The sequence below is a fragment of the Crotalus tigris genome, unplaced genomic scaffold (genome assembly GCF_016545835.1).
Source record: "Crotalus tigris isolate CLP2741 ecotype Arizona unplaced genomic scaffold, ASM1654583v1 scf7180000017624.2573661763:2888555, whole genome shotgun sequence".
NCBI classification, from domain to species: domain Eukaryota; kingdom Metazoa; phylum Chordata; class Lepidosauria; order Squamata; family Viperidae; genus Crotalus; species Crotalus tigris.
Genome location: NW_024096519.1, coordinates 2,704,319 through 2,731,761, shown reverse-complemented (window position 1 = coordinate 2,731,761; position 27,443 = coordinate 2,704,319). Strand labels below are relative to the sequence as shown.

Here is a 27,443-nt window from a genome sequence, read left to right as displayed (position 1 = left end):
AAGGGCTTTCCACAAGCACCATCCGCAGGCAGGTAGCAGCACTTGCCACAGTTATTTCCTGTGGCAATGAATCCTTAACACATTACCCTATGATACGCTCCTTCCTAAAAGGAGCTAACAATGTCAGACCATCAACTGTACATGGATACCCCTCGTGGGATCTTCTTCAGGTTTATAGGCTCTTGTTTCGCACCCTTTGAACTATTGACACTGGTTTGTTTAAACAGTTATCGATGAAGGTGGAATTTCTTGTTGCTGTAACTTCAGCGAGAAGGATATCTGAACTGGCTACTCTTCAGTGAGGAAGGACCTGTGTATGTTCCATAAGGACAGGGTAACCCTTAGGCTTGGCCCCTCCTTCGTGCCTAAGGTCAAGTCCTTGTATCCTAGATCTCAGGAAATAGTTTTGCTGGACTTCTGTCCTAACCCATCTAATGACATAGAGGTTCAGTGGAACAAATTGGATGTGCGCAGGGCTTATATTGTTATATACAGAGAACCTCATCTTTCCACAGAACAGAGGCTCTGTTTGTGTCCTATCACCCTTCATCACTAGGTCAGAAGGTTTCTTCAACCACAATACGCAGATGGATTAGAGTTTGTATTTCTCTGGCATACCAGTCTCAGTCACTGCGAGATCCCAGACATATCACGGCCCATTCCACTGGGGCGCAGCTACTACAGCTGCCTGGTCTACTCAGGCCTCCGTAGAGGGAATTTGTAGAGCAGCAACATGGGCATCGCCCTCTTCCTTTGTCTGTCACTACAAGAGGGATATATATGCATCTTCTACGGCTTCATTTGGCCGCAAGGTTCTAGAACACGCATTAACGTTGGATGGGACCCAGGCCCAATCTAATTCCCCACCCTAGGGACACAGGGCTTTGGTATGTCCCATCCGTGGGTTCTCCATCCAATCATGCTGGAGAAAGGGGCGTTGTCTTACCTGAACGCCTTTTCTCAGCATGATGATGGAGAATCCACTCCCTCCCATTAGGTCAGTTGGCCTGGTTCCCATATTGTTCAGACGCGTCGGACTAAAGTCTGAGTATCGCCTTAGCCTAAAACTGGGGTGCAGTTGGCACAGAGGGGGCGGTACTAAATTTCAGACTTAGTCTAATTGGAGCAGATAGATTAAGACAACCCATCCGTGGATTCTCCATCATCATGCTGAGAAAAGGCGTTCAGGTAAGACAACGCCCCTTTCTCTTTAGATTTCACAGCTTCATAGCCTATCTGCAGTTTATGCTAAGCCATAGTTTGCTTAGCCATAGTTTATAGGGGAAAAACATATTTGGTTCCATGCATCAATATACTTAGCACAAATAGAATGAACTATTTTATGCTCTGGTGAGATCTTTTAAATCACAAAAGGTAGCCAGCTGCAAAAGATGTAAGATGCTCACCACTTTGTGTCACTTTACTTCTGTCCTGTTTCAAGCAAATGCCTTAACAGACATATTGTACAGGAAAGAATAATAAGAATTCCCCAGGATGGAAGTTCAGACTGCAATTTAGTTATAAAAATGCTTTGGATTACAGCCCTTTCAAGATGGAAAACACATAATTCTTTACTCTGTCATTCCTGCAGTAAGTAACAGGCTTCCACACAGTGGTTGTTTCCAAATCCATTGAAAAGAATATTACAAACTTAAAAAGAAAAAATCATAACTTTGGAATTTACCAAATTATATTTAGCTGGAAGGAATCCTTCCAAGCAGCAGACTGTTTTGACAACAACTATGGTCAAAATGTGTGTTTTTATTTATTAATTTGAAAAAGTTTGAAGATATGGAATTTTATTCAAAGCATATTGATGACATTGGCAGACTTTAATAAATATGGAGCATATTACTCTGTTTTAAAGAATGACATACAGAGTTGAAACATATACCATGTCTGTCATAGGTAAATTTGGTTAATTGATGATTTATGCATAAGGACTTTAGGTTGATCCACATTCCTAAATAAAATAATTATATAAAAATCCTGAAGTAAATTGTTATGTGTCATTTATAAAAAGGGAGGCATACAAGTCCTCCTTTGTTTTAAAACATCCTTTCACATGTCCAATAGAATGATGTGGTTCACATCTTATGTTAAATCTTATAGTAAATCCATGCAACACTGTTAAAAATAACCATGACTTAGCACAAGATGTGTAAGTGCATTGTGATTTAAAACAAAAGCAAGGAATGGCTTGTCCTTTTATATATTGCAATATCTGAAACAATTTGTAGAAAAATTGGTGGTGGAACTGAAATAAGTTTTTGATCTCTTGCTTCTCAAAAATATTCTATACTTTAAGTTGATTTTGTATTTACTGAATTAAAAATATAGGTGCTCTGAAGAGTAGCTATAATTACCCACTTTACCTGCCCTTCAGTTGGGCAGAATAAAATAATACTTTAAAAAATATTTATTTATTTGTTTGTTTGTTTGTTTATTTGTTAGTTTATTCATTCATTCATTCATTCATTTTTATCTGTCTGTCTGTCTATCTATCTATCTCTATCATATTTCTTAATCACCCATCTCCCTCAGAGATAGGGATTCTCACTTTGTTTTTCACTGCCATGGGTGCAGAAGAAAATTTTTTCAGAACAAACGGGCTGGGGAAGTGATTAAACGTGATTTTGAAAAAGATTTGAAGGTGCTGAAGGAAGAATACTTGTATCTCATGCCAAAGAAAGGTGTTCTATACATACAAAATATACAAACAAGAATCTCCAAGATCAGCATTCACTTAAAAAGGCATTTAAAAGGGCACTTAAAAAGATTCAATATGGAGACTAACTAATATAAAGATTCATATTCCTATATATCCTTATAGCTTAAATCTTCTTCTGAAGATGATCTGCAGTAAATGTACTTATATAATGTTCGGCCTGCTTGGAAATATGGAGAGGGTGATAACCTAAATGTACCTAGCTGCAGCCTTAGACTTATTTTATAACTGTGTGGGAGACCATCAGAAAATCCCAGACAATAAGCCCGGAATTCCAAAGAGGTTTGTCAAATCACTTTCATTTTGATGTCAAGAAGTTCATGTTGTCATCAGACTGAAATTCAGTTCAAGATAAATTTACATTTTTGTATCCTGCAGGCTATAGGTCCAAAGCTGATCATCCACCACAGGCTTTCTTTTATGGTTGTCACTGCATTTTTTTTTAGTGCCTGCTGACCAGTACAGTAAGTGTTGGTATTATAACTACATTAAAAGCAATATTGCTTCTGGCTATAGTATTGTAGAAAGACAGCACTCCCTCCCCAAGAGAAGGAAATAGTTTGGTGGATATTAAAAAAAACAGAATATATTTCCCCAAAGGAAAGCAGGCCCAGGTTTTCTTAACAGCCCCAAACAGAAACTCAGCAGACCAGGTCTGTAGAAATGCAGATATGATAATCCCATTCAGAAAGTCTGAGTCCCCATTCGTGAGTAAATACTGCTTGCAGAAACCTATTCAAGATAGGATCTTCCCTTGGAGCAAGATTTGATAGTTAACCATAGCTGAGTGATAGGATTAGAACCAGCAATCTCTCACCCAAAAATCCAACACAGGACTTTATCATCAGCCACAGCCTCAGGGAAGCAGGACATGACTTTTAGAACATAATAGGATTAACCCACCACCATCAGAATACAAAAAGGCACACTGAACCTCAGGTCAAAGTTCATGCCACAAGAACAAGAACAACTCCAAACACAAAAGCCCAAGAAGGTATAAAAACCCACCACTTCCAGCACCATGTGGTCAGCCACCCCAGAAACATGCTGCTGTCACTGAAGTTTCTGACAACTAAATAAATAACATTTTTTCTAAAGCAGTCTTCATTTTGTTTATTCCCAGCTTGGACTGGACTCTGATGAAGATTTTTCTTTCAACAATTTGGCACCCAGGATGGGACTTTAAACTAATCTCTCCAATGGACTGGGCCTGGGTAAGCCTTCATCTTGCCAGCAGCAGACACCTTGTGTCTCTGGATGGGTTTCCCAGACCCTGGCCATTTGGAGTGAAGGTATTAAAGGGAATTTTAAGTTTGACCTCAAGGGCTGCTTTAGAAAGAAGGTAAATATCTCTAGATTTTAACTTTAAAGCCCAAGGGAGCAAGGAAAGTGTGTGTAAGTCTGTGTGTGTGACTGAGAAGACCATTCCCCCAATCACAGTTGGATCTTGCTCCCTCTGGCCTTTCCTAACCTGTTCAGGTGGCAGACTCTGGAAAGCATGAGGATTTGGTACAGGACCTTTTGTTATGGAAAAGGGAGAGGCTGTGTGAAAATAGAATGGAAAAGTGAGTGAGAGAATTGGATTAGGACAATTAGCTAAGAATCACTGAGCAGAGTTCTATTCTGGAAAGGAGGAACCCATACTCTGAAATCATGGCAGACAGAGTCCTCCCAGGCCATTTGCCTGAAAAACCAAGGGTTATCACAGGTTAGAAGGTACCTCCACCTATTGGGGATGGTATATTCCACAAATATTGTATTCCACATGTTGCAAGGAACCAAGGAGAAAGCCTTGGAATCTCATCGCGGATGGTGGGAAAGAGCATGGGAAGCTCAGGATCTAGGATCCCACCGGGGTCTCCTGTAGGGAGATGGATGAATGTCTGGGACAGGGATAAATTGCCCGTCTAGGTGGGAAGTATTAAAAGCATGTACATAAGTAATGCAGGACTGAACTCTGCTCAGGGATGAAGCAGGAAAAACCAATTTGGCTAAATATAGGTACTTAAAAGAAAAGGAAAATATATATAGGAGCAGTGATATTTTCCTCCTCGCTTTCTCTTTCTATGCAACTACATGATATGTTTAAGATTTGTGTCTTCCCTAATTTGAGATAACTAAGATTTATGGCGGAATTGACTAGGGTGTGAAAACCTGTAGTTCTGTTTTCCTCTTCTATTTTCCATTTATTTGTGTTTATATGTTTGTCAAAGTCTTTGTGTATTAGGTAAATGTGACTGTTGAGTGTCTCTAATCCCTAGAGACAAGAATTTTAAAATTCTGCTAGAAATTCTGTTTAAAATAAGCCACCAAAGAAAATAACCTCACCCTATTTTGCCTGATCAGTAAAAAAGGGGGAAGAGAACTGAGTTCTCTTTTTTCTTCCCTTGTTCGGAGACAATGTTTTAAGCTCATTTAGAAAGAAAATGTTGTTTGTTTGCTTATGCATTTTCTGTATGTGTTGTAAATGGGTTTTATCTGTTTTGTTTTATCTCTCTTGTTCCTGGCAAATTGTACACCTTAAAATAATTTTAAAGCTTTCAGCATTCTCAAGCTGCTCAGCTTCTTTTTTCTCCTCATCTATGATGTCCCCATTTTGTTTTTTTATCTGTTTCTTTAACAACTGCAATATCAATGTCTTTTCAAATGTTGTCTACAAGTTATCCCCCCCCATTTTGCTTCTTCATTTTTTTATTCTCTGTTCTCCATTCCTCATGTCTGACCAACAATGTCTCTTCTGGGATAGTCACCCAGAAAGGGGAAAGGGGACTCCGTTCTCATATCTTTCAGCCCTGCACAGATGACCCCCATATCCTTTGGAAACAGAGCACACTGATCCAGACGCTGCCTCCATTCATTTGAGCCAGGAAATGGGGTTTGGATCCAGTCATCCACTAGAAAATCACCATGCAACCGAGTGGAACAAATCTTCCCAGGTTCTTCCATGACCTAGATACCCGTGAAAGCTGAAGAAAGAGGAAGGACTCCTGGATCCATTGGCCCCATGTGAAGCCTCAGAAGACAATTGGAAAGTCTATGGAGGGAGTGCAGAAACTCACTGTAAGGTTTTCTTTCTTGCCTCATTTGTACTGTAATAAGCCAGTCAAATGGATTCAGGGAGGGATGACATTTGGAAATGGTTGGCACAACGAGTATTGAACACCATGGATTTCTGTTTGATGGGAAGGAAAATTTATCCAGGATGTTTATATTGCCTCTCTTGAAGAAATAGCTGTATGCACAAGTGTGTGTGTGTGTGTGTGTGTGTGTGTGTGCAAGCGCACACAGACACACAAATACACACATACATCATTCAGAATTACTATCCCCTTCATCTACTTTCATTAAAGCTCCCCAGGCTGGTCCTTGCTCTGTCACACTAAGGCTTTTGCATGCATACCTTCCTGCAAATTCCATTGGGGAGGGAACCAAGCCCCCTCAGGCAATTTAGAATTCATATGCCCTCACTGAGGAGGTAGCAGGAAAGAGATCTCCAAACCCATGCCCTAATTATGTTGCACTGGTGGACTCAGATTGGGAGTCCTAGGGCTCACTGTGTGCAATTTAAGAAATATTAATAGCCTGACTTGCACACTGGCTAACCTCAATTGGACTTCACAAAATCTGGATGCACTAAATTAAGAGCTAAGGCAGGTTCACGTAAGCAACCCTTGAAATAGTTATGTACTGAGCAAACCGTGCTGTGAAGAATTTTGGGAGGCATGTGCAAACTTGACTGGAAGCTCAAAGTGACATCCAATATCTAAAAGAATTGGCACAGAATATTGGCCACTGTACATTTCTTTTCCATCTTAACAGAACTTTTGCCCTGGCTTTAGACCTTCTTGGTCGAAGAGCTCCCCTTTTGGGAGCCACTGCAGGGATCTTTTTCTGCTGTCTCTATTGCTGTCTTCCCTTTCTGCATTAACAATTTAAAAGGTTATTTATCAAGTCTCCCTAACCAGATCAATTCTCAATCACGTGCCAGTAAAAGTGTGTCACCCACATTTACATAGCACAAAGAGGAGATTGTAAGAAACAGCACTCTCTCCCCCCCAGAGAAGAAAATAGTTTAGTGAATATTTAAAAAAAACAGAATATAATTCCCCAAAGGAAAGCAGGCCCAGGTTTTCTTAATAGCTCCAAACAGAAACTCAGCAAGCCAGTTCTGTAGAAATGCAGATTTGATAATCCCTTCAGAAACTCTTGAGTCCCCATTCATGAGCAAATACTGCCATTCAAGACAGGATCTTTCAAAATCCTTTGGAGCAAGATTTGATAGTTAACAATAGCAGAGTGATAACATTAGAACCAGCAGCCCCTCACTCCCAAATCCATCACAGGACATAGCCATCAGCCCCAGCCCCAGGGAAGCAGGACATGACCTTTAGGACATAATAGGATTAACCCACTACCATCAGAATACAAAAAAGGTCAAAGTTCATGCCACAGGAACAAGAACAACTCCAAACACAAAAGCCCCCAAAAGTATAAAAACCCACCACTCCTAGCACCATGTGGTCAGCCACCCTAGAAACATGCTGTTGTCACTGAAGTTTGCAGCAACTAAATAAATAAGAACCTTTTTTTCTAAAGCAGTCTCCATTTTGTTTATTCCCAGCTTGGACTGGATCCTGATGAAGATTTTTCTTTCAACAGTATGCTGGAATTTGGGTATATTTGATGATGGGTTTTTTTTTCACCAAATATTTATTTCACCCACACCAACATGCATACAAATTCCAGCATAGTATAGCAGGAAGCAATATTGTCTTTAACTTAGTTATAAAACATTTTGTACTTCTTCCTCAAGGAAAAAAAATCTAGTTGTCTGTTTTAAAAAGCACTTTTGAGACAACTATAACCAGAATGATTTAGAATCTTCACATATTTGGTGAAGGAGACTTCTACAGAAAACAGCTTAGGATGGCTTAGCCTGTTCTGCAAACTACCCTTTTTTATCATATAAAGAAAACCAGTTTCAAATTGCCAGTTGTGAAATATAGTCTTTGCTGCCTGCTACATGGAGATCTACCTTCCCAATGTAACTTCCTACAGACCATAGGCAAATCTTATCTACAGCTAGTTTCTAAACTGCAGTAAATGTAAGAGGCAGACTTGTTGCTCGGTACAACTAGTAAGATTTTATACTAACTTTGAAATCTAATAATTGAGGCCCATTGTGGGTCCATGCAACCCAGCTGTCATAAATCATTCTTCCAGGTGCTCCACAGGTATGTAAGTTGTTAAGAGCCTCTTGTCAGATTTGAAAAAAAAAAGTCAAATTTCTTCTCCCTCCCTTCACTCATCAAAGGTACTTTTGCCAAAAGATGAATATGTTCAGGTGCAGAATGGCATGATTCCTCTAAGTTTGCCCAAACCCCATTATTTGTAATAATAATCCTGCTGATTTCAGCAAGGGCTGGCTTGGAATTGTAGGAAATGAATAGAGTCTTTGAGACATTTTTTTCCTAGAAAATCTATCTTTATAAATATCAATGAAGAATGTGAGGCTATTTCTTATATATAGTACATATATGTTGTCCAACACATTAGAAGAAGACTAACTATTGCCCCTGCCCCAATTTCCTCAGAATAAAGGTAACATAGATGCCATAATAGATTTTCCCAGAAATCAAATGATTAGGTCTTATGAATGTTTTATTTTGTAATCTGTAAATATAACCAAGAATATTACAAAACTGATTTATTGTGTGCAATGCACGTTTATTGTGTGGTGTATTATATGTATTACCTTTTCCTCAAGTAAACTACTACACCCAATATATCATGTGAAATTACTGCTTTAGATAAGCTAATTTCATCAAGTGGAAATTACAGTATGTGTCTGTATTTGGACTGTTGAATCTTCTGAGCATCAATATTATATAATCCAATTGGGAGAAGGAGGTCAGGGAATGTCAGAAATAAACTGGCATGAGGTCAAGTGAAAAAGGTAGGTAGCATCATCACATGTTGATTTGAGGATTTAAAAGCTGACACTTTTCTCCTTGAATCAATATTGATCTAATATCCTGGACAATCAGAACATCTCTGTTGGAGGTATAGTAAAAGAAAGAGGCAGAAAAAGAGTCAAAAATTAAAGCTTGGTAATATATGGCTTTTAAAGGTAGTGAGGAATAAAAGTTATCCCACTTTTTTTTTTAAAAGTGGGAATCAGTATTAGCAAAGATTGTAGGATAGTATTTTTTTTCTACAGAAAGCTGAAGCAACAATTGTGTTGACTTCTTGTGCAATCAGTTTGCAAATTTTACACAGTCCTCAACCTGTAATAATTCTGTGATATTATAGCAGGACTATAATAATATTTTTCCTTTAAAAATAAATAAGGGAAGTAAATACTACAAATTTGTTTTTTCCTGACAGATCTTGCAGAAAAGAATTGAAACTTCTTCACACAAAAGTATTTGGTAAGGTTGCAAATGTCTTCTCCAATGCTCAGTTTCCTATCATTCTTTTCTGTTGATTGAGTTCCTTAAGCTGTTTACATCTGTGATCAATTTCATTTTATGAATCCAAAATCCTTAATTGCAGTGGTTTTTTTTTTAAAAAAAGACCTGACTTAGAATATAGACTTTTATTTTTCCAAAGCCTTTCTATCTGTGAAGTCATTAACAATGGCAGAAATCTATGACCAAATACCCTGTATAAACACAATAATCCACTCCAATTTCTGAATTTTGCCACTTGATTTATTTTGATATTATGTTTATTACCTTAATTATATATTAATATAAATGCCAGCACATAAATTGCAGAATGCGTCAATATTAGGCTATACCCACACAAGGCAGGCATATGCTTTTCATATTAATATTTAGATTTTATTGTAGATTCAGTCAAAATATAGTAGTTTTAAAACAGATTCACTTCATTCTGTTCTAACAAAAGAATAAATTGTTGAGGTAATAAATAATTATTTAAATGATTTGGTGAGAGTTATGATTAAAGCAGAGGCTTAAAGTTAGCCAATTTATGATTAAGATATATTATGTTTTAACTTGCAAATATTTCCAACCTATCACAATTTTGCTGATGGGACTGATTTGTGAATATAATGGAAACAGTGAGCTTAATTTCTCAGCATTTTTCAACATGTTGTCCTTTCAACAGTTATACACAAAAATTAATCATATTAATACAAACAACATTATAGGATAAGCACAGTTAGGCAGAACTCTCAGAAAAGTGATCACTTAGAGCTAAAGTTTGGAGTTTCCTCTTATATGAGTTGCTGTGGGGAAAGGTTTATAGTCAGGAAATGTTTGTTATACCCAATATAATTTACAAGTAATAATGTTATTTTGGGCTTATATTTATTTCATTTTAGAAGGATATTCCCCTCCATTTTAGCTAGGTAAATTTTATTATATATATTTTATTATATTTCTTTATAAATAGTTCAAAGCAGACAACATACATAAAACTTCTTCCTCTCACTACTTTCCCCACAATGACAACCCTATGAGATAAGTTGGCTGAGTGAAAATGACTGGTCAAAAGTCATCCAGCTGCTTTTCATATCTAAAACAGTACCAAAAATCATAATCTGGTTTCTAATCTGGTGTCTTAACCAAGAAAGCAAAGTGGCTGTCTGTTATTCTTTTAAATTCATTTCTTGCTCCCTTTTATTTTTGCATTTATCAGATAAAACAGAACAAAGAGGGGAAAAAAACAGCAATAATAGAAAAAGAAAAGTTAAAATATACAATACAAATTTACATGTGTGTGTGTAATTTTCATACTTTTATGTGTAGGTCCGTGTGTGTGTTGTATGTGTGCGTGTACACGCACACACTTTTTTTGCCTTCAAAACAGTCACTAGGTCTTATTTTCAGGGGATGTCTTACCCACTTTCCTTAGACCACCACAGCCAGGCCTCTCATACCCCAACCCCTGCCTCACCGGCCCACTTCTGCAGTCACTTGCTACTGCTCACTCACATTGCCCCCAGCTTCTGTTTTGCCAGCAGAGGCCTTCAGGAAAGACCTCCAGTTGAGAAACAAGCTCCAGATTAATGCATGCGGTGCCCCCTGGGCTCCATTTCTCCATCAAAAACCTTCAGGAAATGCCTCTGCAACTGAGAAATGAGCTTCAGATTGATGTGTGTGGCATATAAAGCTTCTGTTTCAGGAATGGCCTCTGCAGCCAAGAAAAGGAAGCTGGGGGGCACCATGCGCATAAATCTGAAGCTTACTTTTGAAGGCCTCTGCCAGCAAAACGGAAGCCGGGGGTAATGCACATAGGTGGTGGCAAACAGCCGCAGAAGAACTGGGCCAGCAAGGCAAGGCAGGTGTCAGCATGTGGGACCTAGCTGCAACTGTCCTAAGGTAAGTGAGTGAAGGGCATGTGGGGCAGCTCCATCCTCCATCCCCGCCCTAGCTTGGTTTTTATCCATGCACCTCACCCCACTTTGGGCAATATATATATTATTTTCACTATTCTTATTAATATATATATATATATATATATATATATATATATATATATATGAGAGAGAGAGACAGACAGACAGACAGACAGACAGACAGACAGACAGACAGACACAGAGATAAAAGCTGTAAGCAACATATTTATAAGCTATAAGAACATCAGATCTTTTGGGGTTAGTATTTTTTGAGTTCTTTTTTTTTTCTTTTCCTTTCTATTATTACTGACTGGAATTTACATTGTATAGACTGTGGACTTTTACTTTCCTGATATTGTTTTAAAAATGGCTTCAAAAAGATTTGTGTCCTCGGTTCCAAAAGCTTCCATTTCCTCTCCGATGATACAGCCTCAGACTGTCTCTCAAACTAAGCCAAAATCGCCCCTCCTTCTCCCCTTCCACCTGCCTTTTCATTTAAAGATCTACAAGATGCTTTAAAACAAACTGCTTCAGATATTAAAGAGATGGCAGATCTTTTGGATGTTAAATTGGCTTCAGAGAGGGCTGCAATGGCAGAATTACTGGAGGAGAAGAATAAAATTATGAGGGAAGATATTGTGTTTGCTTTTCAAGGTCTTGCTGTGCATATTGAGAGAATTGATGACAGATTGGATGATGTGATGGAAAATGCAGAGAAATTGGAATGCAGAGTTGATGAAGTTGAGCATAAAATAGAGATGACTCAAGATGAATTACTTATTTCACAGTATAGAGATATGGAATTAGCTCTGCACATTAAACCCACAAGAGGATTTAAAAGAGCTGGTGGTTAAAGATATTGCTTTTAATCTGGGATGGAAGCCGGAAGAGATCTGGGAGGGGATTGAAAAAATCTTCAGAGTGAATTCATGGATTGCCAGGCAAAGAAATTTACCAAGAGATGTGGTCATACATTTTTCCAGAAGATTAATCCGCAATGAAGTTATACAAGCGTTATACAAGCTTTTTATAAACAAATTGCAAATCAAGATGTTATAATCTTAAAAGAAATACCTCCAAAAATTTTAAGAAAAAGAAAAGAATTTACTTTCTTATTGGAGGAACTTAAACGTTGTCAAATCCAGTTCAGATGGCAAATTCCAGCTGGGATAGTGATGAACTACTTAGGAACGCGCTATAGATTAAATACAGTGTTAAAGGCAAAAGATTTTTATTCTAGTATTCTGAAGGCTGGTTCACCTGTATCTCCCCAAGCCAGCAAAGCTGGAGACGAACAAGCAACTGGAGGAGCTACTGCTAGTGAGTTACAGGGGGAACCTGCTTTACAAGTTTTAGAGATAAAAGAACAAAGGATGACTCGTGCTGCGCATAAACGCAGGGAAAAAGAACAGAAGCAAAAGGCTAGTGAAAAAATAGAAGGAACTGTTGCTATTGAGGCTGTGGGAGGAGCAAGACCAAAGAGATCATCTACAGCTGATTTACAAGTCATGCTTCAAAGGCTTCAAGCGGCTTCAGATGTCAAAGTTACTGACATGGAATGTTAATGGATTGAACTCACTTCAGAAGAGAAAAAAAGTATTTCAGTATTTAAAACAGTATAACAATGATGTGATATGTTTGCAAGAAACTCATATTTATTTATTTAATTAATTAATTTTTTTTATATGCCGCCCAATCCCAAAGGATTCAGGGCGGCATACAAAATTAAAACAATCATCAACAATAAAACAATAAAATAATACAATCATACAGCATGTCCGATCATATCCCGCCCCCCCCCCCGGGGACATCAGCCCCAGGCCTGCCGGAACAGGAGAGTTTTAACTTTGAAAGACTCTAAATATTTGACAAATTCTCGTTTAGGTTCGCATTTTATAGCTCCTGCCCCCGGAAAAAAAGGGGGACTTGTAATTTATGTTAAAAAAACTTATCTGCTAAACTAATTGACTCTGACTCTCAAGGAAGATATGTTATTATTGAGTTAGTATTACAAGGCAAGAAACTCCTTATTGTTGGTTTATATGCTCCAAATCAACAACAGAAACAATTTTACAAGCTTTTGTATGGTAAAATAAATCAGTTGGATTATAAATCGGTGATCTTGATGGGTGATTGGAATGGAGTTTTGGACACAAGGAAAGACAAAAAGGATTCTTTTAAAACTTTTAATAAAACTAGATTGCCAAAAGCTTTTTTTTGATATGAAAGGTGACTTGGAACTTACAGACATTTGGCGAGAGAGGAATTTAAATGAACAAGACTTTACTTTTTATTCCGACAGACATCAATCATTCTCCAGGATTAATTTTTTCTTGATTTCCACTGATTTTCTTTCTAGAGTTAAAAAAGTCAAGATTTTTCCTAGGACTTTATCTGATCACAGACCTGTTTGGTTGGAGTTATCTACAGAAGGTGGGAATAGAAGATCTTGGAAACTGAATGAAAATTTATTCACATGCGAGGAATTGGTGCAGAAATGTAGAGAACATTTGAAGGAATTTTTTGTCTTAAATATGAATAAGGGTACTTCAATGTCTATGGTGTGGGATGCTAGTAAAGCCTACATGGGGGGGGGGTGATTCATATGAACAAGGCATTTAGGTCTAAATGGATTCAAAAACGTAAAGAAATTGAAGAAGAGATTAAATCTAAAGAAAAGGTTCTTGTGCTAAATCCAATGGATAATAAGTTAAAGGTTTCTATAAAGTTGCTTAGGGAGCAATTTAATACATTAATGGCAGATCAGGTTGCAACTAACTTGCATTACATGAAACATAATACATTTTGTAATGCTAATAAGCCAGGGAGGTAGTTGGCTTATCAATTACGTAAAAAACAGAAGGCTAGAATTATAGAGAAAGTAAAATATAAAGGTAGTGAAGTTTATCAAGATTTGATTAAACAGTGCTTTTTAGAATTTTATACAAAACTGTATGCTAGTGATAACATACAGGTTTCAGATGTAGAGAAATATTTACAATCAGTACATTTTCCTAAACTTTCTATTGAACAACAAAATGCGATGAATTGCCTAATTACTTCAGAGGAAATTAGTTTTGCTATTAAACAGTTAAAGATTGGAAAGGCTCTGGGCACAGATGGATTAACGGCTAAGTATTATAAAATGTTATGTCAAGAAATGATAGAGCCATTAAAGGAACTTTTAATAATATATTGTTGGGAGCTTCGATCCCTCCTTGGCGGATGGCTTTTATATCATTAATTCCTAAGGAAGATCAGGATCTTACTGAACCTAAAAATTATAGACCTATATCTCTTTTAAATGTAGATTACAAGATTTTTTTCCAAAGTTCTGGCAAATAGATTAATGCAGATTTTAAAGGATTTAATTCATAGTGATCAATCAGGATTTATAACAGGAAGATATATGAAATACAATACAAGACAAATTATTAATTTAATTGAGTATTTGGATAAGAATAATCAGATTCCAGCGGCTTTTATATTTTTGGATGCTGAGAAAGCCTTTGATCAATTAGATTGGAAATTTTTATTTTCATTAATTGAAAAAATGAATTTTGGAGATAAGTTTTTACATGCTCTCAAAGCTATATATCATCAGCAGTCTGCTCAAATCATTAATGGTGGATTGACAGAGACTTTTAATATTGAAAAGGGTACAAGACAAGGCTGTTCATTATCTCCACTGTTATTTGTGCTGACAATGGAGATTTTGTTAATTCAAATTTGAAAGTCTACATTACTTAAGGGAATAAAAATAAATAACAATGATTACAGATTAAAAGCTTTTGCAGATGATCTAGTTCTAACTTTACAACAACTGATTCAATCGGTTACTCATTTATTAGAACTTATAACTCAATCTGGAAAAGTTTCTGGTTTCAAAGTTAATAATTATAAGACTAAGATATTATCTAAGAATATGACTGAGAAGGATAATGAAACTTTAGCTAGATTTACAGGTTTTCAGATAGTGAAGAAGGTTAAATACTTGGGAGTGTATATAACTGCTCCTAATGGAAAATTATATAAGAATATTTATGAAGTATTATGGACAAAAGTACAAAAGGATTTAAATAATTGGAAAAAATTACAATTGTCGTTGTTGGGGAGAATTTCAGCTGTTAAAATGAATGTTCTACCAAAGTTTCTTTTTTTGTTTCAAATGATACCCATTTAAAAAAAGGATGCTAATTTGGATGAATGGCAGAAAGGTATTAATAAATTTATATGGGCGGGGAAGAAACCAAGGGTGAAGTTTAAGATTTTGCAAGATGTTCGTGAAAGAGGAGGGCTTAAAGCACCCAATTTAAAATTATATTATGATGCAGCCGCATTAACTTTGATAAGTGATTGGCTTAACTTAACAAATAAAAATATTCTTTTTCTTGAAGGGTGGGACTTATTATATGGCTGGCATGCATATTTGATTTTTAATAAGAAAGTTGACTGGGCTTTTAAATCGCATATTTTAAGAAGTGCCCTACTTCGAGTTTGGAAGAAATATTATTATAGGTTAAATTATAAAATACCTATTTGGGGGATTCCTGAACATGCAATAGAGGGAATATCGAAGGGGATGAATTCTGGGAAAATTTCGTATAAAGAATTACTTATCTGGTCTGGCAATGACTGGCAATTAAAGTCCTTGGATGTATTAAGACAAGAAAATACGTTACAGTCATGGTTTCAATATTTACAAATAGTGGATAGGTGGACTTTAGATAAGAAAGTGGGGATAACATTAGGAGATGAAAATTTGATAACACAGATTAAAGATCAGAATAAGGCACATATAAAAAGAATTTATAATAGTTTAATAGAATTGGATTCAGAAACGGAATTGGTTAAAGACTGTATGGTAAAATGGGCTCAGAATATTCAGGAAGCAATCCCATTGGATTTATGGGAGATAATATGGATCAGAAATGTCAAATTTACACAGGCTCAAAATTTAAGAGAAAATTTTTACAAAATGTTTTATAGGTGGCACTTGGATCCTAAAAAGTTATCTTGTATGTACCCTAATTTACAGCCCAAATGTTGGAGGTGTGGTAGTTTTGATGCAACTTTTTTTCATATTTGGTGGACTTGTAAAAATATTAAGGCCTTTTGGATCATGATTTGGTGGAACATTCAAAATATTTTCAAAAGGAAGATAAAGTTTACTCCTCGACTATTTTTATTAGGGATTTTTGAGGATTTTGATGTTAAAGATATTGTTTTAATGTTGAATTTAATTACAGCAGCAAGGTTATTGATAGGTCAATATTGGAAGAAGGATTCGTTGCCTACATTAGAAGAATGGACATTTAAGGTTTCTAATTTAGCAGAAATGGCTAAAATTTCTGCTTATTTAAAGGATCATACACAAGAAAGATACATTATGATATGGAGAAGATGGATAGATTATATTAAGATTAAATATGGAACTGAAAAGTTCCACTTATTTTATGATTAAATAATGTATTATTAATAATATTTAAATTATTTTTTTATTATATGACAATTGATTATAAACTGATTTGTTTATGATATGTTATTAAGGTTCAAAGGGAGTTAAGATTTAAGTATGATTTTAATTGTTGTATAAATTGTTAAACTTGTTTAGCTTATGATTAATATATTTGTTAACTTAATTAGATTATGTTTAATATGTTTGAAATACCCTGTATTTGGCTCCGGGAAGTCAGGGGGTGGGGGTTGGGGGGAGGGTAAATGGGTTTATTTTGTAACTTTCAATAAATTTTTTTAAATAAAAAAAAGAACATCAGATCTTCAGTCTGCTGAGAAGACTGGGGTCATCAATGTATCTTTCCAATGTTAAAGTACTGGGATGCTCTGTATGTATTAAGAAGATTAGGCACAATCCTGTAACATACTTTTTGTATGTCAAGGAAGGGAGGGGTAATCTTTTCAGTACAGAGTAACCAATGATATTATCCAGATGTATGTAGACTATAACTAGAAAAAAACAAAATAAAGTCCAGTGTTCGAAGTACAGACAATGCCAAAAGCAATTTATGACATGGCCGGATTATCTGTTTGTTGTTCAGAGTTCTTTCAGAAAGGAAAAATTTCTCTTGGGCATCCCATCTGCATCTGTACTTTGTGGAGTTCTACATTGTAAAACAGCATCTAATGTTAAAGGAAGCATGCCCAACATTACAAATCATTGAAAGGAATTAGACTGAAATCCTATACAGCACATTCTGGGATACCTTCATGTAAGTAAACATCTCAGGATTACACTTATAAAAGGCAAAGTTGATGGCCACAGTAAACTATGACTTACTTGCACCTATTTTACTTGCCTGCTTAATTAAATTATGTGATCTGTGCAAATGTTTATTCGAGGAAAAATATTGCATTGAAATAATAGATTTCAGCTGGCTTTGTGTAAGTTCTTTAAATCTGGCTATATATATTCCTTTATGCAGCTTTTTATCAAGATTTTTATTTGTTAATATGATCATTTTTTTATTTTTACAGCTGTTTTCTAAGGCTTAAATTTTGATTCATAGCTTATGTGAATTGTTATATGGCTTTAAATTATTGAAGGGACTTTATTTAAGGCTTGAAAGCAAAATAAACAGTAAGGAAGGAACAATTTAATTAACAGTTGAATTTCTTCCAAAATATCCACTATGGGTTAAGATAGGAAAACTGAAAATATATTTCTTTCCTTATTATCTACTAACTTATCTGAAGAATCAGTTATTTAATTTGGAAACATTAACTCCATGATTATTAATGACTATATTTATTGATATAAATACTTATGTATAACTTTAAGTCTTTGAAAGAGAGACTTCACAAATTTGAGTAGCCATTGATAAAACTTTTCCCATAGCACTTGCCTCTTTCTAATGCTTTGCACAGTCACGTATACAGTATATGAGTTACATATAGCGCACTTTACAATGTATTGTGTGCAATCCCTAATATTTGTACATTTTTTAAAAATTTTTCTTAGACTAGGAATGGTGGATGGATAGATAGATGGGTGGGTGGATATTTCAATATAAGAATTTGGGCCATCTGGGTTCAGAAGAACTCAAATTATTAATACATATTGCTACTTGGGAGGGGATATCCTGTAAAATTGGCAAGAGGAAAAACAATAATTTCATTTTAAAATCTGGTAATTCCTTGAAATGTTTCAACTAGAATATAAAGGAACTGAACTTAAAGATGTAAAAATAAATGTGATGTTTGTTTCATATTAAGAAATTTACATGGAGACTGAGTTCAAAGACTGCTAATGTTTTTAAATGTAGTCCTTCTCTATATTCTGTATTACACCAAATTCCCAGTTTTATTTTCCTCTTAATTCTAATTTATATTATCCTCTGCTGTATTTTACTGGCACAATATGGCAATTTTAGGCTATTCTAAGATAATATGATGCCTGACATGTGACTTCACTAAAATAACACTTGCCCAGAGAATAATTAATCCATCTTTTTTTCTCTTTCAGTAACAGGAATTTCATACACTACAAATGGCCTTTTTCATACCAGACATCCAGTGATATATGCTGGAAACAAGCCAAAGTGTCAGCAAAAACTGTGAGAAATTCAAGGCAGACGTTTGAGTGGAAGGAGCTTAACTTCTTTTCCCCCCTTAGCCAGCCTTGCACATTTGTTAAGCACCATACTTATCTTGGTTTCCAAGAAACTGATATTGTTTCTGTATGATTTTATGTTGGCTAATTGACACTCCATAAATTTATAAAGTTTGCTATAAATCTTATATCATAAAGTTAATTTTCAGTTTTAATACAAGATTTGACCATTTCAAAACGCATAACATTAATTTAACTTTTGCCATCCCCAAGAAAACAAGTTACAAAAAAAATCACTGTTTACTAAAAAAAGGTTTCCTCAGTGAGTTAAAATGTTAAAAAGTACTTTATGCAACATGTAGATGGTAGCATTTTTAATCTTCCTCCTTATTTTTGTTATTGTTTTTACTATGTCCCCAATTAAGCTGAAGTTTTTTCCCCATTTGTTATAGAACATGGGTGTCAAACTTGATTGCATCACATGACGTATTGTGATGTATCGTGACTTTTTTGCCTTTGTGGAACTGGGGTGAGCATGGCCTGTGTGTGACACATTTGGCCCGCAGGCCACCAGTTTGACATTCCTATTATATTATTGGATACCATTACTGCTCATCTTTTTTCCTGTTTCCTGATTGAAATATTGTGGGCCTTCTCTTTCTCCTCCTCCTCCTCCTCTTCCTCCTTTTCCTTGGACATGTATTCAGAATATTCATTTTGTCATAAGTACATAATTGTGCTTTTGAATCAACATGGACTCCTTCCCTGGACAAATCACTGCAGTTTTTGAAAGCATATTCAATGCTTCCTATGGCTGATGGAGAGTGATTGCCCTAAGCTCACCCAACTGTCTTTGAGCCTACAACAGAATTAGAACCTCATTGTTTCTAGCTAATATCTGGCTCTCTTGCCATTTAACTCTCCCAAAATGTCCAAAGCAAGAAGAATGGAGCTTCCAAAATAAATTATGCACTGTCTGGTCTGAGAAAAGTCTAAGGTTCTTTAAAATGGTACTGATTAGTTGCATGTAGTCTACTGGTATATACTTTCATGCATACATGATCTGTAAGAGCAAGATTTTCTCTGCATAGCTGTACAGAAAAAACTATTCAATTTGACACTTCTATTCCTTCCCCTCCAGGAGAGGGAATAGTAAATCTTAGAATACAGGGAGCTATGCAGGTTGGTGTTTTTGCCTGCCAAAGACATTTTTAGACAAGGCATAATTAGTAGGAATTGTTTGTGCTGATCTCCAAGTAGGCTAAGTTAATTTTCTGAAACAGCAAGTCCTACAAGAATTGCTTTAGAGGGTTGTACATGCATGGTACAATCAAATAGGCAGTTCTGTTTGTCTAAAGTAGTAACATTATTTTGACTTCCAGTTGAAATGCTTTATGAATTAAAAGGTCACACAGACATTTCCTTTTTAAATTGCATATGTATAAGTGTACATAAAAGTTAAAAGGAATGCCATGTACTGTTTCTGATGGATCATATTTATTTCTTTGCTGGAGTGTCTATACTCCTGTGCAAGTCTTTTATGGAGACTATTTGAAAGATAAAATGTATCTTAGCAACCACATCTTTCAATATTTTATCAGCTGGATATTTGCATCTGTAGTTGCAAATGTTTAGAAGCATTTCCTAAAACAGAAAAGGAAAATAAAACCACAAATAATGGAAAATAAGAAATTATGTATTGTACAGGTTTTAAACAATTATGTTAATAATATTACGCAAAAATATGAATTTTTATATAGGTATATATAGACAATTTTAATATAAAATTTCAATATAGAGTTGCTGGAGTATAGAACTAATATGAAATGTTAAGAACTGGCCTCCAGAGGGCAGCTAAAACTTTTTAGATCATTAAGATGAATATATCACATACATATATTACAATTTATGATAATAAAACATGCAAATTGAATTAAAGATCAGAGAGAGAAGTATAAGATAAAAGAAAATTAAAATTTAAAAAATCAGTAACTTTCAACTCTTTTGGTACAGTAAAATAGAAAATACAATTATAGCCTCAACTTTCTGCTATGCATTTCTGATAGATACAAATGATTTCTATAATAATGAAGTTAATTTAATAATCACTTTGTCATTTTTTCTCTTTTAAGGATAAAATCCAGAACTGATTTCCATGTGGAAACAAACTGGATAAGTTCTTCTGTTTAATTAAAACAGTTAACTTTACCATGACTGTCAACTCTATCACTCTTTCCATCCATTCTTCCATTTGGGGAATTTATATCTCTTTCCACTTTTGCACATATAAGATTTTTGCCACTGTCAACATATAATAACAAAGATGAAATTTTCTTTTATGCTTTTTGTCCATAAGTCCTAAAAGGAAAATGTCTGCTTTCAGTTTTATATTTGTTTTAAGAATCTTCTAAATTAAAGACAAAAATTTGGTATCAATATTTCTGTGCTTTATCACAAGTCCACCAGAGATGATAAAAAGTATTTTTAAACAATTATATTTAGCATACATCTGAGAAATCTTTATAAATCTGTGACAATTTCTTGGGGGGGGGTGTACCAATGATACATCCTTTTATAAAACTAAGACAAATGCATCTTCCTCCATTCTTACAAGGTCAGTAAAATGAAGACCCAGAGTATTGGGGGCCATATGCTGATCTGTAAACCACTTAGAAAGTGCTGTACAGCACTGTGAAGTGGTATATAAGTCTAAGTGCTATTGCTATCTTTTGTATAAATGTTATTCAAAATGATTTTCATGTATATTCTTATTAATGTTTTTAGAGCCATCCAAATTAAACATCAGGATAAAACAATCATATGGAAGCCTTGCTGATTCCTTCTTCAAATGGGTGTGGTTAATGCAATGGCAGAAAACAACTACATGGTGTTAAGAAATATTAAAAATATAAATATGGGTCATGTGGGAGAGAGCCTTCTCTTGCTTCACTTCTAGGCCATGTCACTCATTTCTAGCAGAGTTAAAAAAACATTCTTGGAAAACATTAGTAAAATAATTATGCAAATATAAGCTTTGTAATGCAAATGAACATTTACCCCTGCCATCAGGAGTCAAAAAGATCTGGAACACTGCCCATGCATGTTTTTTTCTCTTTCTCCCATAGTACTTACTCAGAATATATCCCAGATCTTTCCATAGAATTTCTTGAAAACTCAGAAGAATTTTTGGGGAACATACTCCTGGAAGTTACTAAGAGAGTGTGTTACATCTAATTGTACATACACATAAACATTCAGATGGTTTTGAATATAATCTACAGTATATTTTTAATTCTCAATGGAACTACATCTACATGGAAGGAAGAATGCATTGGGATATTTTAAGGTTCTGTCTTAGGTTCAGTACTCTTCAACATCTTCATAAATGATTCAGATGAGGGAATAGAAAGAGAACACATCCAATTTGCAGATGACATTAAGCTAGAAAGAAAGCTAACACTTTAGATGATAGACTCAAGATCTAGAAAGAATATTGAATATTGGGCCCTATCAAATGTAATTCAGTGTGAGAAAAAACAAGTTTTACACTTAGGCAAAACAAACCAAATATACCGACATAGCATTGAGCGAGTATCTGGCTCAATAGCAATGAGAGGGACCTAGGTGTCCTAGTGAATGATCCCTTAAGTATGAACCAGCAATGTGCTGTAGATGGCAATGTGATCTTAGGCCGTATCAATAGAAGAATAGTATTAAGAACTATTAAAGTATTAGTACTACTATATATTGCCTTGATAAGATCATACATGGAATATTGCATCCAATTCTGTTTGCTATACAAAAATTGAAGTCAAGATTCTAGAAAGATTGCAAAAAATGCAAATGGAGTCTAGAGGCTAGAACATAATAAACTGTTGCAGGAATTGGGTATGTCTAGTCTAACAAAGAGAAGGAATAGAGATGACATGTTAACAGTCTTCCAATATTTGAGAGACAGTCTATTTTCCAAAGCACAGAGAGCAAGAGAAGTAGTAACTGATGTAAATTTATCAAAGAGATATCCAACTTAAAACTAAAGAGAAATTTCCTGATAGTGAGAACAATTAATCAGTGAATGAGCTTGCCTCCAGAAGTTGTGGTGCTGGAGGTTTTGGAGGTTTTTAAGAAGAGATTGGACAGCCATTTATCTGAAATGGTATAAGATCTTCTGCTTGGGCAGGGGTTGGACCAGAAGATCTCCAAGGACTCTTTCAACTCTGTTATTCTGTATTCTGTAATATACAATTATTTCAAGGTAGAATAAAATGAGAATAAAAATGATTTCACTCCTATTTCTATAAAGTTTTAATTAAAAAGTGATTATTAATTGAATGAATGAAAATATATGTACCAAAAGAAAAGATTATTAAATGGCTATGCAATTACTTAGTTTAATATAGCCATACAAGATAACTAGGTTTTAATACCTATATTAAAAGGAAATGAGCAGCAAGGCATTTTTGCAGATAGTTCTAGGACAGTAATTCTGTCTTCAGATGGAAAATATCCTGTAAATAAGAAGACTTATCATCCCTGGGGATAAATTTTGTTTTTTTGTGGTTGTTCCAGAGATTGCCATGGAGCACATGAGTTTGCCTATAAACTTAGTAGATCCCCTGAGATGTGCAAGGCAATTAAAGGAACAACAAAGGGGAAAGTTCATCCAGATGGAAGACTTGAGTCTTTGTATGTCTCAAATTGTACCTCCCCATCCCCTCCTTCCCTGTCTCTCTGTTTTAACTCTATTAGAAACATAGCTGCCAGATCTTAGGGACCTTGTTCTCTGTTTATCTTCAAAAAGCCTTTTATTGTTGTTATTTAAGGTCATTACCAATTATATACACAAATCTTCTAGGAAAAAAAATCCATAAATAGTACATTCAGTCATAACACAGAAACTGTTAAATATTCCTTCAGATCTCAAGCTGATCCCTCATTGTATGTATGGGTTGTTTGTACAGATACAAAATATATATTGATCTAAGAGACTCAACTGGAAAAAATTCAGAAAATTCAGCACAGTCTTGAACTAATATTTTGTTCTTAACTAGTTCTGTTTTTCTTCATCAAGAAAGGAGACAAAAGATCAAGTTCAAGGTTTAACTTTTAAAAAATTGAAGTTTCATCATTTAATAGAGTAGAATCCAAAGCATATAGATTTACATTGCTGGCATATGTGGCATAGTACATTCATCTGCCTAATTAAGATTAGGGACTAGTACTAATGGAGGACTTTTGCAGGTGCTTGGCCAAAATTTAACTGCACAAAATTCATAGGGCCATGAATTATGTGCAATGAATTCAAATGCATAAAATTGCCATCTGATTATGTCAAATAAACTTATATGACAGTTTAAAAATCTGATTTTTAGAGATAAAATATCAGTTACATCTATGTTTTCTTCTTCCAAATATCAAGGAATCTGCTCAGTTCAGGGTCAAGAAAGGCACCACATCCAAAATATTACTATTTAGGCCACTGGTGGTGAACATATGGCACGGGTGCCAAAGGTGGCACTCTGTGGGCATGCGCGCCATCGCCCCAGCCCTAGGCCTTCAGCTGGGTTTTATAAAACCTTTTCGCTTTAGGCCTCCGCTACCGTGTGCAAAAAAAAAAAAGGTTCAATCAATCAGTCAATTTTAGCTTCTCGCAGGAAAAAAAAGATCTTGCAAAGTTGGAATTGATTGACTGAACTTTTTAGTCCTACTCAGTCTGCCATTACCACTGCAGCCATGCCCACCCAATGGGCCACACCCAGCCAATAGGCCACACCCACCCGGCACCCGACGATGCATAAGTGGGTTTTGGGTTGCAGTTTGGGCACTCAGTCTCTAAAAGGCTCACCATCACTGATTTAGGCCAAACTGATCATGATATATGCATCTAAAAATTCAGCTGCTTGTGGCATAATGGTCCTGTATACCTGGTAAGGCTAGGCCATATAAAATAGAAGATAGTGATAAGAGAGAAGAATAAAGCAATTGAAAAGCCAAATACTTCAGTACAAAACTGTTACGACTTGGCACCTAATACACCACACTATTTGACTGATCAATCAAGAAAGGCCATTAACATGACACAGCTCTGTATTTTTAAAATGGCAGCCCAAGAGCCAGATAGTGTGATTCACTATAGTTCTCTAGATAAACTTGTACAGGTAGTCCTCAAATTACAATCAATTTGAACGCCAAATTTCCATTGCTAAACAAGATAGTTGGTAAATGAATTTTGCCCCATTTTATAACATTTCTTGCCACAGTTGTTAAATGAAACATTTCAGTTGTTAAGTTAATAACAAGGTTATTAAATGAATCTGGCTTCCCCATTAACTTTGCTTCTCAGAAGGTCACAAAAGGTGATCACATAATGCTGGAACATTATAACCATTAAAAACAAATGTCAGTTGTCAAGAATCTAAATTTTGATTATATGACCATGGTACAATCTGTCTGTTCTGGAACCAAACTTTACCTTTAATCAGAACATGCCATTGTAATTTTGAACTGTCACTAAATGAATGGATGTAAGGCAAGGATTATCTGTATAAATGTTACCTAACTACTAAGTAAAGTTACATAGAGCTACCAGATCTGAGCTGCTAAAATCTGGACAACTAGATGGCAACAAAAAAGTTTTGTATATCTCTTTATTGCATTTAGTGATTCATATTTTTGCAGGGCAGTTCTGGTTGTACGTTAGGAAGACCAGTTTTTGTCATACAATTAAAGGATAGCTTAAGATTTGAAAGAGAATAAGAAGAACCTACACAGTAAGATGTTACACGTAATATATATAGCTGTACAACAAAAGAACAGAACATTGAGATCAAGGGTCACACTGAAAAGAATTACTTTTAATTTCAGTATTGATTATTGTGTGCACTTTCTTTTAGTGTTCACATAATTGCCAAATTGCAATAAAACTTAAGTTTCAAATTGTTTGAGTTTGTGAGAAGTTTTATATCAAAATATATTTTATTTTTTATATTGTTTCCATCTTCCCTTAAAACATTAACATTTCCATACATTTCCAAGGTCCTCTATAAAAACTGTATTTCTCTGTCCCATTTCATTACCCCTTAAAGGCAAACTTTTTGCTTTTAGGAAAATATTTTTTCTTTCCTTACACCTATCTGGAATTCATTTTTATTTATTTTTGTGCAACCCTGCTGGACTTGGAACCCCAAATTATTATTCTGATGAATGGCACCCAGATGAGAACTCAAAACTAACCTGGCTAGTGGACCTAGCCTGTGTAAGTTCACACAGCTAGCAGAAGACCATTTTTGTCTGTAGGTCCTACTCCTAGACTCTGCCTGTTTGGCACCTGTAGTAAAGGGGTTTTGAGTTTTGAATCAGACAGCTGCTTGAAAAGAAAAATCTTGTAAGCACCTCCAAATTTTAAGGGGGAGGATTGTGCCCAGGGAACAAGTGAGTGAATTGTGTGGTTGGATGAGTGAACTCTTTAATCCCTCTCTACTCTGCAGCCTATTCTGACCTTTTGCAACTGCTAAATCTTTCTTGACTTTAAGAAAACTGTGAGGAATAATCTTCCCACCTTGGGTTGCCTGGCCAGCAAGGCAATATGGAGAGAAATCTCTTTTGTCCTTTTCCATCCTTTTCTTAATCCTTTGTCCCCCAAAATGGGGCAGTTCTGTTTTGAAAATCTTGTGTGAGCGTCTTGATCAAATATGTTTTCCTGTCTGTAATGTGTTTGTCAATGCTGCAAGGATAGTTCAGTAGATAATTTAATCAATCCTAACTTTAGTCAGCTGGTTTCTTCAATTAATTCTGGTTAACTTACTGTTTTATTTATCACATGTGCTAATTAAGTGGAATAAACTGCAAACCCACAACCTAGCAAAACTTGATTTCCAAACTCCATATATATGGAGTATATTAAAAGTAATGCTAGCCCAATGCTTATTGTATTTGCAAACTGCATTTAAGAAATGAGTGGAATGTATAGATAAACATAGGTGCCATGTTTACATCTTTGATTTTCATAAATATGTATGCTTTGCTTGTAAGAAAATTAATGATTTGTAGCTGTACTGTATGTAGAAAGGGGAGTTTGAGAAAGGAATGCCATGTTTTAGAAGAGTAGTCTAGTTTAGATGAAGAGAAGGAGCAGGAGAAAAGCTTATATCATATATAGTCAGTAGTATGAAAGTTTAAGAAATGAGATTCAGAATATCTGAAGTTAACATATGATGTGTAGCAAAATTTAAGTGATAGTTATATTTTTATCTTGCTGTATCATTAATAATGCATTTGGCATTACAAAGAGGAGATTAGTTGCTAAACTTATTTTTCTTTCTCTTAAAACCAAGGAAAACAAATTTATGATAAGAATCAGTCTAAAGCAGTGGGGGGAGGGAGGAAAGGGGATGGTTCCATGCAAATAGAGCCTCATGTGCAAGTGCAAGTACCCAACACTTGCACTAATGGAGCTTCACTCATGAGCACAAATATTTGCCATTTATGCAAGCACTCGTCTGCCACTTGCGTGGCCCAATTCCAAATAGACCACAGCCTAGGGAACCCCTAGTTTAATGCACCAAGTTAGAAAGTAGACGAATGTGAGTTCACGTCTTACCTCAGCCATGAAAGCCACCTCGATGACTTTGGGTATTTTCTCTCAGCCATAGGAAAAAGGCACATTTTTGCTTTCCCAACTGTTGTAGCCTAATCTGCATACCGTTGCCTAATCCACTGTGCTGTCTCCAAGACAAATTTGCATTCCATCCTCTATCAGTAACCCTATCAATTGACAT

At 35.5% G+C, this 27,443-nt stretch overlaps 1 long non-coding RNA gene across 3 annotated transcripts; it reads left to right on the top strand.

The window, feature by feature from the left end:
* Nucleotides 1-333: 333 nt before the first annotated feature.
* LOC120303397 lies at nt 334-21,705 on the top strand. 3 transcript variants are annotated; one of them, XR_005555449.1, is made up of 6 exons: nt 334-381; nt 1,470-1,590; nt 5,519-5,788; nt 9,116-9,159; nt 17,156-17,326; nt 18,580-21,705. It is a non-coding gene; the product is annotated as an uncharacterized LOC120303397 (long non-coding RNA). The 3 variants fall into 3 exon arrangements; XR_005555448.1 differs by lacking the exon at nt 334-381 and having other exon boundaries at nt 1,139-1,590; nt 18,580-21,704; XR_005555447.1 differs by lacking the exons at nt 334-381; nt 1,470-1,590 and having other exon boundaries at nt 3,792-5,788; nt 18,580-21,704.
* Nucleotides 21,706-27,443: the final 5,738 nt, after the last annotated feature.